The 10,780-nt window shown below is 41.7% G+C and overlaps 1 protein-coding gene across 1 annotated transcript in view; it reads right to left on the bottom strand.

Annotated features, from left to right (window-relative positions):
* The window catches only part of CELF4 (CUGBP Elav-like family member 4), an 817,890-nt gene that overhangs the window by 609,083 nt on the left and 198,027 nt on the right, over positions 1 to 10,780 (bottom strand). The window lies entirely within an intron of this gene.

Here is a 10,780-nt window from a genome sequence, read left to right as displayed (position 1 = left end):
ATGATGAAATGGCACAAGAAATGCACATTTGGATTTTTCTCCAAGTTCTAGGGCCATCTTCACTAGGACAGATATCACTTCTTCAAAACCACCAAGAGAAGAAATCTTCCTAGCAGAGATACCATTTCTTTCAGATTTTCAAGAGAAGGCAACTTCCTAGCATAGACATCACTTCTTCAAAACCTCCAAGAGAAGGTATTGTTCTAGCAGAGACATCACTTCTTCAAAAACCCCAAGAGGAGGCATCTGCTAAGCAAAGCCACCAGTTCTTCTAAACTTTCACAAGAAAACATTTTCCTAGCAGAGACAACACTTAGGAGACGAATAGGAACATAAACTGCCCACACACCAGTAACTATGTTTCAGTTAACAAGTCATCACTTCACCCAGAGCCAACTCACTGGTCAGCCACACTACTTTCCCACTTTATTGTATTGTCTCGTATTGATTGAGAACCAGCTGTTGTGTCCTCAAAGCCTTCTATGGCTGCAGAGAAAGAGAGAGATTCTGTTCTACCAACTATCATGCTATTTGTACCAGGCTTTGCTAATGCAGAGGTCTTATGTCTCCTACTCATCAGAAGGCAGTGTTGCATATCCCTTTGCCATCTTGTGACTGAAATAGGCCCAGAGGGCTGAGTGTGCACACAGCATAATCTTGCAGCTGCAATTTTTTGACAATGCTGGCTGGGAGATTCTGAAAGTTCTATAAAAGAACAAAAGAGACAGCTATGGTCTGAGGTTGCTGCCACACTGCAGTATTAACACAATTTGAGACTGCTTTACCTGTCATGGCTACATTCTATGGAATCGTGGGATTTATAGTTTGTTGTGACACCAGAGCTCTCTGACAGAGAAGGCTAAATAGCTCACAAAACTACAAATTCCATAATTCCATAGCATTGAACAATGGCAGTTAAAGCACTGCATTAATTGTGCAGTGTAGATGCAGGCTGAGACTCTTGAAGTTCTTCATTCAGGAGCAATTTCTGTCTCTCTCTAAGATGCTTTCATATTGCTCTCCAAACAAACAAACAAACAAACATCATTCCATCACATTTTACTGGTATTTCTCTCATTTATTTCAACAAGGCCCATGTAGGAAAACTCACTGGCAGACTGTACCAAAGAATACCACCAATCCCCTACTGAACTTTCCAGGTGATCTTTCTCGTAGTGGCTTATGTCTGAAAGAACATGGAAAGCTGTTTCATTTAGCTCAAAGTACCACTTTGTGCTGTTTATCTATATGTGCAGCCTCAGCACTTATCAACATCATATGAGCAGATGACAATCTATCACTGAGGACAGAGGAGGAAACCAACGGAACTAGGAGGGAAACACTTTAAAATGTTGATTTCCCCTTTCTAATCTCTGTCCTCCTTGATCCACTAAATGCTGTCAGTAGAGATTTTTTTTTTTAAAAAAATAGAAATCCCATTTATTAATATGCAAATTCTAAGTAGCAATCTGGAGCAAGTCAGGTTGCACTAATTTGCACATTAATATCCTTCTAGGGCTTTGCTGTTTGCTCTCTGGAAGAAGGGAAGGGAGGAGAGGGATAAAGGAATCTCATGTGGGATGTCTCCTTTGGCAGGGCAGTGGTTGTGGGCATAGCCTGGAGATCTTTCCCCCCTGAAATTCCAACCCTTGCTTTTCAAAGCGAGAGAAGCAAAACAACAAAGTATAGCAATATAATGACATTAACTTTCAGCCTCATAGAAAGAGAATCTCATTAAAGTTCCAAGCCTGTATTTTTCATTTCTTTGACAACCTGTACATTAAAAACCCACTTTGCAAACTTTGGATCCCATCTTCCTAAAGCCCCACCATATAACTTACAGCTCACGAGTTTAAGGGATGATTGTTCAAATAAGAGAAACATTCCCTGAAACCCTGAACAAGGAATGAAGCTGCCTTGATATTCTGCCTACCAGCTCTCCTTAACCATCACAAACTTGTACCTCACATTTTAGGCCCAGAACTCCTCCCTGAATGATGCCGTTTGACGACACAGTGCTTTTACCACATTATTTCTGGAATAAAATGAATGTGGCGGTCTTCCATCAGGAGACAAAATTATGAGATCTAGCTATGACAGCTTTCTGACCAAACTTTCCCAATTCTATTTTTTCTCAGCTGTATCTTTCTAAACTGAGAATCATGGAGCTGGAAGAGACTCCAAGAGCCATCCAGAATCCCATTCTGCCATACAAAACTACACATTCCTGACAGTTGGACATCCGGCCTCTGTTTAAAAACTTCCAAAAGAAGCCATTTCCACCACACTCCTAGGCAGCATATTCCACTGTTGAAGAGCTCTTACTGTCTGGAAGTTCTTCCTAGCATTTAGGTAGAATCTCTTTTTCTGTAGTTTGCATCCATTGCTCTGTGCCACAGAGGGGCTCCAGGCACAGGACGAGAACAGAACTAAAGGGTACGAGAACGAGTTTGGAATGAGTGGGGGACGCATTTTACTGTATACAGAAGTCTCCATTCCATTCCATTATCTTCCCTTCCCTTCCCAATCCCTCCCAGAGGAAGCGATTTTTGAGATCTGTTCAGAATGAGTCCCCCACTCATTCTGTTCCCTTCCCAACCCCTTTTGGACTGTTTTCATCCTGTGTCTACAGCCTGTGCAGTAAGGTCCTTAGTCTCAGGAGCAGCAGAAAACAAGCTTGCTACATCCTCAATATGACATCCCTTCAAATATTTAAACAGGGCTATCATGCCAACTCTTAACCTCCTCTTCTTCAGGCTAAACATACCCAGGTCCCTAAGCTGCTCCTCATAGGGGCATGGTTTTCAGACCTTCAACCATTTTGGTTGCCTGGCTATTTCCTGATTGCTGATGATAAGGGGGAACAGCAGACAAGTGTCCAGCTATTTTCCTATTGCTGGACACAGTGGCAGACATCCAGATCACCTTAAGGGGTCCTCTAGAAGTTCCTTCAGAAAATGTCACCGTTCTGCATCCATATCTGGATGCTTGTTTGCTGCTTCTCCTTATTTCCCACTGACCAGGAAATGGCAGGGTTGGGAACAGTTGAGAAAAGGTGGATTTTGGAATTATTTAAGTTATTGCACAGTTGGTAGTGATTTCTGAGCTCTGCAACAATTTTTTTTAAAAGTGAGTTGCAATTGCATACACCAGATTTATACCATCATAATTCACCCACAAGATGACATCTCGGAACTCCAGTCTTCTCTAGAAAATCTGCCATGTTCCAGATAATTCTTCCCCTTTTACATTCCTTTTGGATGCAGCAAAAGAAGTCTCTATTTTCAGAGTTTAGGGCCTTTTTTGCACAGGCTGAAAAGCCAATTTGCCCCCATTTTGATGCCATTCTGCTCAGATGATGCACAGCCCAAACCCCAGATTTGGTGAGAGCAGTCCAGATGATGTCCTGACTGTTCCACACCAGAACTGGAGTATGACAACCTTACAACACATTTTAAAAATTTACTTTTCACTCTTGATCTTCCAGGAAGATCTGGAGAGCTCCGTTCCTGTACCAATGAGTCCATCTACCAGAGAGCAGGACAGAGTGTGTCCTTCTGAACTGCCTGGTACATCTGCCAGTGCCACAGGCCACTTGCACTGGGATCAGAACAAAGTGCCCAGCCATGCCATCATCACTCAGAAGTGAGTGACATGTAGCAGCAGACATGTCAGGGATCTCAGTGGGTTGCCTGTGCAGACAATTGCCCCGACATGGGAATTAAGGGGCAGGTAACAGGGGCAAGTCAGGGCAGCTGTGGGGCCAGGATACTCCAGGCTTCCCCCACAGTATCCTTTTCAGTGCAGACAAGGCCTCAGAGGGAGGGAGGGAGGGAGGGAGGGAGGGAGGGAGGGAGGGAGGGAAACTGTGGCAGAGTGTGTCAGGATGCCAATCTTAAACACAGACACTTGCACTGTGGTTGTGAGGCAGCAATGTGACTTATAAAAGATAGTTAATATATCCAGAAGGTCATGAATTGCAATTTGGGATCCTCCATTTGGGCACCCAGAATCTCTTCCATAGACGGACAATGGAGTAGCCTCCTGAACTATTTTGTTTGGTACACAGAAGGGACAAAGGCTCCTGTGCTAACAATCCGGGACAAGCACATGAAGGTGCAAGGTTAACCTGTAGATCAAGGAAAACGAAGCACTTCCCATGCACTAATTAATTACGCAGCTGGAAAGAGGGGACTGTGAAAAAAGGTGAGCGCAATGACATTGCTAACAACAGGAACCCTCTATTTATCAGTCATAATTAGCTTTCTTCCTCCCTCCCTCCCTCCCCCAGTGCTGCAGCTGTACCAAAGTGATGGAGAGATGATGGGTCGACCCTTTCAGTCTTCTAGGAGACAGTCCCCTCCCTGCTGGCCTGAAGGTGACTAAGGCTGTGATCTTAAGGACATTGTTGCAGAAGTGAAGTTTGGCTGAACTTTGAAAGCAACTTCTTGCAATAGGCTCTTTCACAGGGAAACAGCTCCCCTTGGAAGTAAAATAATTTTCTGGGGTGCAACACTTTAGACTAAATTCCTTGACACACACACACACACACCTGGAGAAACAAATCCATAAGAACAACAAAAACATCCAATGCAACAGATAATGAATGTGCCAGTGAGACCCATATCATACCATTCTGAGTATAATGGACCATTTTTCATCCAATTTTTTTAAAGGATCAAAATCACAACAAGATGTAGTAGCTTTGCTCTCCCACTCTTTCTGATCCCTTAGCTATCAACAAATTTCAAAAGATGTCCCTCAATTTTTTTTCCAGTGTAGAATATCTGCATTCAATTCCAGATTTCAGAAACAAATGGGCACATTTGTGCCGTGGTGCTTGCATGTGCATATTTGCAAAAGATACAGAAGTGGATGTATATTGAGTTATCCATTCAGTTGCACATTTTGGTGGACATTAGGTTGTGCAACTTTGCCATTCAACATAAGTATCATGGTGAACAATCAGTGGAGAGCCAGTATGATGTCGTAGTTTGAGTGTTGGACTATGACTCTGGGATACCGTAGTTTGAATCATGTCCAGCCATGAAAACTCAGTATGTGACCTTGGGGAAGTTATACTCTCTTAGTTGAAGATGAATGTCATGGCAAACTTCCCCTTAATTGTTGACAAGATGACTGAACCTGCATGGTCTAATGGTTTGAGAGTTGGACTAGGACTTTGAGAAATTATGATTAAAATCCTTGTTCAGCCATAGAAACCCACTGGGTGACCATGGCCTAGTCACACGCTCTCTCAACCTTAGAGGAAGACAATGGTAAACCTTGTCTGAATAAATCTTCCCAAGAGAAGCCTATGATAGGGTCACTGTAAGTCACAGTAAACTTGAGGACCCATAAAAAAAAACAACCACAACCAACACAGTGACATAACTCCACATGCAGAGATTTATGCAATGGAACCCCTATGTAGGATGTCACTCCCCAATACCAATGGATACCTATCTCAATGATAAATTCAAAGATATTAAAGTTTCCAACTTTTACTACTATTGTAGTTATGAGGCACACACACATTCTCCAATTTCTCATTTCCCAAATGGAAAATGTTGTCATGGGTGAGAAGCTTCTCAATCACTGCTCAACCCTCTGCTCAGTTGCTGCTCCCAAGGTGACCACCTGCAAAGGGAGAAGATTCTCTCTAGTGAGGATGATCTCTTAATCCTTTTTTACTGGGCTGGAGAGGAACACAGCTGGCTTCCCACTTTTCTCTCCAGTGAGGAAGGACTCTCAGTATGAGAAAGGTGAAGAATTGACTGCTTCCCCAGAGATCATAGAATCATAGAATTATAGAGTTGGAAGAGACCACAAGGGCCATCCAGTCCAACCCCCTGCCATGCAGGCAATCCAATCAAAGCATCCCCAATAGATAGCCATCTAGCCTCTGCTTAAAGACCTCCAAGGAAGGAGACTCTACTACACTCTGAGGGAGTGTGTTCCACTGTCAAACAGCCCTTACTGTCAGGTAGTTCTTCTTAATGTTGAGGTGGAATCTCTTTTCCTGTAGATGTGCCTTCCTCACACAGCTTCAAGTCATTCCTCCCCAAACATTGTTTCTTCTGCTACCTCTTCCATAGACCTATTGAATGAGAGAAGGCAGGGGGGACATCACCTCTCCAACCTGCCATCCAAGTTCTGGCAAAGCTCACAGAACTCAAGCAGGATGCCAAATATGAAAGCTCCTTTTTGCTGCCACTTCTCCACCACCACCATGTACTCTAACACCTCATCCTCTTCTTGGTCCTAATAGCTGCTGGTTCACCTTGTTTTTCTTGAGTCCCCGTACTTTGACTAAGTTCCCCCCTTCTGCCCCTCTTTTTCTTCACTGTGCCCATGGATGTTTCCATTACCCCCAAGGGATGGTGCCGTCCACTTTGGAAATTACTGCTTTAAATAATTAAAAATGAAGTGCCTATGGTCCAATTTGATATGGTGTGTAAAATCTGGACTTTTGCACATCCTACGCTATTCTATGAAGTTGCCTTTCTATGGTGTCCTTATGATTTATTCTTCCTCCTGAACCATATTGCATCTTTCTGAAGCTTTATCATAAATTGTGAGCATATGATAGTGGCTGCTTTTAAGCTTTGGAACTACCTTCCTAGATAGGCTAGATTGTCCCCCTTCTTGTTTTCCCATCAACAGGCAAACACTTTTTTTTATCCAATGGCTTTGCAACATCTTTTTAAGAAAGGGCTTTCCATGGTGTGGTGTATTGATTTTTAACTGCTTTTTAAAAATCTTGTTTTATCTTTAATGGACAGTTTACATTGTCTCTTAATGTTACAGTTCAATTGGATTTTAATGACCAATCTTTTGTATGTTTTTATCCACAGTGTTGTTCATTTAATTTTGTAAACTGACTACAGTCCCAGTTCAGGGGAGGGGGAAGGAGGTCAGAGAAGGCAGCCAGGAAAGACAAAATACAGAATGGAAGATTGCTTCTGAAATTATGCTGGGAAACAGTTATTGCTAATCCTTCTGGTTTTAGGCTTACTCGGAAGCTTGGAAAGGAAATCTCAAGTATACACATAACTCTTCCTTCCATACAGTGTATTACCACTAACATGCAAAACTCCACACTTAGGAGAAGCCTTTTCAAAGGAAATGTTTTATGTATGGAGGTGTTCAGAAATATCCGAGTTTCTCTCATTTAGTCCACACTTCTTTGCTACCACAGTGCTCTGAAGATTTTAGAGCCATTCACATATTTTCATTTTGCTCTTATCCTTAACAATTGTATAAAACAGGCCAGTATTATTACCTCCGTATTAGACTGAGGTCAGGGAGAGTCTGAGTCTGAGAGAATGTGGACTCTCTAAGTCATCTCAGGAGTTTACATTAGAACTCAGGACCTTCTGATAAATTGTCCATTAGATCAGTGAACTACACTTCCCTTTTACCCCCTGCGCTTCCCAGATCCTAAGCAAACTGTGCCTATAAGGTTGCATAAGACTGGAGCTAGGTTTAGCCCAGTTCATTGGGTGCATATTCACTGTAGAAATAATGCAGTTTGATACCACTTCAACTTTCTTCACTTCATCCTACAGATTCCAGAGATATGTAGTTTTGTGAGGCACCAACACTCTTTGGCAGAGAAGGCTAAAGCACTTGTAAAACTACAAATCCATAGAATTGAGCTACAGCACTTAAAGTGGTGTCATATTGCATTATTTCTACACTGTAGATGCACATATTGATTACTAAGCTAAAGACATGTAGTTGTCCAGAGACAAACTGGCAAAAGAAATGAATCTGTTTAGAAAGTTCACTCTTAATCTTTGCCTTATCATGTAATGGCCTGATAATGCCATCAGTCCACAAGCATCCTTTAGAGAAGGTTATTGGAAAACAGATATGGATCTGCCACACCTTGTTAGAAGGGTCCATGTAGCGGACTCTAAGCCTTCAGTTATTTTTTCTGTCTCATAAATGCAATATATCCCTTTCAATAAACATACCTATTCAAGGACATATCAGCAGGTCCCTGTGAATTTTAGTAATGGAGTGCCCAATTTCCTGATGCCATGTGTGCTCAGCTCTAGTTAAGATGCTACAGCTGGACAATATGAATCACCTTGGTCTCCGATTACTTTGCCTCTTGGTCTGATCTATGGGATTAGTAGTAGTGGGTAAGGATAAGATGACGTGCGGGTGTTACTCTTGGCTTCCAAATGCCTCCTCGTCCTTAGCCATAAAGCAATGTAAATCAAGCATGCCCTCCTATCTAATTGAGTGTTCATATAGGGCTTAATTGGTAATATTCCTGCAACTGAGCTCCTCAGCTCTTGGTGCGCATGGAGTTCTGCTCAGAGCCTAATGAGCTTTATTCCACAACAAATATTTTAGATCTGTTGTTCTAATTCATTAACATAATGGGCAATATAATAAGCAGTTATGATAATAAAGTCTAATAAGAAGAACAAGGAGTGCTTATTCCTAACAGTGTGAGTCTCTCTGGGCAGCATGCAAGGACAGGGGAGGCAGGGGCATAGAAAAAGGGATGGTATAGCATAGGCTTCATATCCATAGTTTTTGTCTCCTAATTAATACTATACCATATTTTTGGACAATTTCTTGGTACTGGATCAGGGATGGGTAAAAAGCCATATGGGGGTTGCATAAAGCCCACAAAATCTGCTTTTGTGGCCCCAGAGGCCCCTGAAAGTTTTTTTCAGGGCATTGTTTTCCAGTCATAAATTACACTACACTTGATCTTAGCCAAAAGGCTGAGAAGCGATGAGATACCTCTAGTTTGAATTACTAACAGATTCAGGGCAATTATTCTCTTCCTAACCAGAGTTGGGCAAAGTTCAATCATCCTCTAAGATATGGGTTAACAAATAATAATAATAATAATAATAATAATAATAATAATAATAGTATTTATTTATAACCCACCTCTCCCTGTGTTGGATCAAGGCAGATAACAGCATATAAAAAGAGAAAACAATAATATCAAAGGCATTCAAATCAGTCTGAAGAGAACAATTTAGGCACGTGGAGAGTGAAATGAGGGGATCAATTTGGGAAGGCCCGTCAGACGAGATCTGTTTTTATTGCCTTCTTAAAGGCCTCAAAAGATGTTAGTTGGCAGATCTCATCCGGCAGATCATTCCAGATTTTTGGAGTGGTAGCAGAAAACGCACTCTGGGAAGTAGTTACCAATCTAGTTTTCTGTGACTGTAGTAGGTTCTTCCCTGAGGACCTGAGAGTGCGGGAAGGATTATATGGGAGGAGGCGTTCCCTCAGGTAAGCTGGACCCAGGCCATGTAGAGCTTTATAGGTAATAACCAACACCTTATACTGTGCCCAGAAGCTAATACACAGCCAGTGTAGTCTAGTATACTGTACAGTGTAGTATGCTAGTCTCAACTAGCATAGCCAGTTATGAAGAATGCTGGGACCCAGAATTTATCAATATATAGAGGACTGCTTGTGTTCATCCCTGTCCTAAATAAACACTCATCTTAAAGGATGTTGAGAAACTGGAGTGTGTCCAGAGGAGGGGGACCAAAATGATGAAAGGTGTGGAAATGACCAAGCCCTCTGAAGCATGGCTTAGGGAGCTGGGTATGTTTACCCTGGAGAAGAGAGGGTTAAGGAGGGGACATGATAGCAATATTCATATATTTGAAAGGATGTCAAATGGAGGAAAGCGCAAGCTTGTCTTTGCTGCTCCAGAGACTAGGACATGGAGCAGGGGATTCAATCTACGAGAAAAGAGAGTCGACCTAAAGAACTTCCTAAAATTAAGAACTATTTGACTGTGGAACATGGTCCCTTGGAGGATGGTGGAGTCGCCTTCTTTGGATGTTTTTAAACAGAGGCTGGATGACCATCTATCAGGGACCCTTTGACTGTGTATTCTTCAATGGCAGAATGAGGTTGGACTGGATGACTCTTGGGATCTCTTCCAAATATGTGATTCTATGATTCTATGAAGCCATATATTGGCCTTTCTGGGACAAAGATTTAATAACTTCAAATATACACATTTGCTCTATGCAGGGAATTCTATAGATGCGTGAAACTTTTTTGTTTTTGTTTTTAAAAACTATCACCTGCCAACAGCAGTCTAAAGAAGTAAATACCTTTGCCCCTCCTCTCCAAAAGATCTATCACATTCTATAGAACATGACAGAAGGCTACACGCTGCACAATGCTAGGCAATTAAGCCAATTACACATGCCATGAGCAATACTTAATTCTGTAGTAATTTACACTGCTGTCTGGACTTTGGAAGGGAAAACACAATAAACAATTGTGGATAATAATAGCAATGTAACCGGCAGAAGTGACAATTTGCATACTTGTTTGGGGGGGAAATTGCTTCTTTGCTTGGTTGGAGAAGCATCCCGATGTGATGCCTCTATGCAAGAAAGTAGTGAAATTTGGAGGGCAAGGGGGAAACTTCTCTTAATTTGAATTTCATTTCTCCTAACTGATGTTCCCTAACATTTATAATTATAAATCTTGTTGGACTTCAAGGTTTTAAAAGAAGATAGATATATTGATGGAAATAATATTCAAAAGTGTGTAGAGTATGTGTGTATGTGTGTATATTTCTTCAGTGTTGGGAAACCGGGGGATGGAGAATTCTGGACTGATGGGAATATTTGCAATTTGTGACTTATTTTGTGCAAAACCTGTACCTTTTTGTGAAGAAAATTTCATTTTCTGTACAGAAGATGGAATTTTCTGCCCAGGAAACAGCATTTTCTGTTCAGAAAATTTACACAGAACTATTATTTTCCAT

This window comes from Sceloporus undulatus, chromosome 2 (assembly GCF_019175285.1).
Source record: "Sceloporus undulatus isolate JIND9_A2432 ecotype Alabama chromosome 2, SceUnd_v1.1, whole genome shotgun sequence".
NCBI lineage: Eukaryota > Metazoa > Chordata > Lepidosauria > Squamata > Phrynosomatidae > Sceloporus > Sceloporus undulatus.
The sequence above is the reverse complement of the archived record's forward strand: the minus strand, read 5'-3'. Positions and strand labels throughout refer to the sequence as shown.